Source organism: Neophocaena asiaeorientalis, unplaced genomic scaffold (assembly GCF_003031525.2).
Source record: "Neophocaena asiaeorientalis asiaeorientalis breed wild unplaced genomic scaffold, Neophocaena_asiaeorientalis_V1.1 scaffold241, whole genome shotgun sequence".
Taxonomy (NCBI): domain Eukaryota; kingdom Metazoa; phylum Chordata; class Mammalia; order Artiodactyla; family Phocoenidae; genus Neophocaena; species Neophocaena asiaeorientalis.
Genome location: NW_020172287.1, coordinates 379,887 through 381,356, shown reverse-complemented (window position 1 = coordinate 381,356; position 1,470 = coordinate 379,887).

The window sequence follows — 1,470 nt, the reverse complement described above, 5'->3', positions numbered from 1 at the left end:
AGTGATAGATATAGAAGACAGGCAAAAAAAAAAAAAAGATCTAGCATACAGACATATTACTGGAAGAAAAAACTTTTAACATTTAAAATTATTATCCAAGAAAACTTTCTGGAAATGAAAGAAGACTTTCATGACTATGACTTGCATAGTCAAAGCCCCCACTTATACTTGAGAAAACATCTCAAATGCTCAACTCCAAGACTTTTCCTAGTAAAATGATTAGACGTTAAAGGTAAAGAAAAAAATAATCCTTTGGAGCTCTAAGAAAAATGATCAAGTCACTCACAAAGGGAAGGAAGGCATGTTTATTTCAGACTTCTTGTCAACAACATGTAAGAAATACCATCCAGAGCAGCATTTTAACAAACTCAAGGAAAGAAAGTGTAGGTCAGGATCCTATAACCAGCCAAGCTATCCTTCAAGTATCAGGGTTATAGAAAACATATTGAACATGAAAGAAATCAGGGACTATTGAACTCATGAGCCCTTCCTGGAAAACCCACTGGAAGCTAAGCTTTATCAAACCAAGAGATGACTGGGGAAACTTTAGCAAAAAGAAATATTAGCAAACAGAATCCAACACCATTGTGGTGGACAGACTCTAGGGTGACCATGATCCCTATATCTCCTGGTATTCATGCCTTGGGTGCGGATGGAACCTTTGACATTCCTCTAGCCAACAGAATATAGAAAAAGTGATGGGATATCACCTCCTGATTCCCCTGCACAGGACTCTGTCTAGCAAATTTACTCTAGAGGCTCTCTTTGCTGGCCTGATAAAGAGGCCATGCTGGGGAAGCCCATGTGGCAAGAACCACAGGTGGTCCCCAGGAACTGTGGGTGGCCTCCAGAAGCTGAGAGCAGACTCCAACCACCAGCAAACACTTAAGCTGTCAGTCCTGCAACCACAAAGAACTGAAGTCGGCTAACAACCATATGAGTGGAAAAGCTAATCCATTCCTAGTTAAGCCTCTGGATGAAAACCCAGTCCTGGCTAACACCAGCAGGAACCCAGCTAAGCCACGCCTGGACTTCAAATCTACAGAAACTATGAGATGATATATGTGTGTTGTTTTAAGCCACTATATTTATGGTAATTCATTACACAGCCATAGAGCAATAGATAGCTAATCCAACCATATCAAAATATATCATGCCTAGTGGTTTCTATTCCATGAATGCAAAGATGGCTTAATATTCATATTAATAAATTTTGTGTCTTATTGTTTGCCTCACTCTCATCCCAGACCTGATATTAGGAAATCCATTAATATCATTCATCTTATTAATTATGCTAAGGAGAAATATCATAATTGTCTCCACAGATGTCTTCAACAAAAATCAATACCCATTCCTTACTTTAAGAAACCACCCAATAAAATAGAAATTAATTGATACTCCATATATATATGTGTATGTATATATATATATATATATATATATATATATATATATATATATATATATATA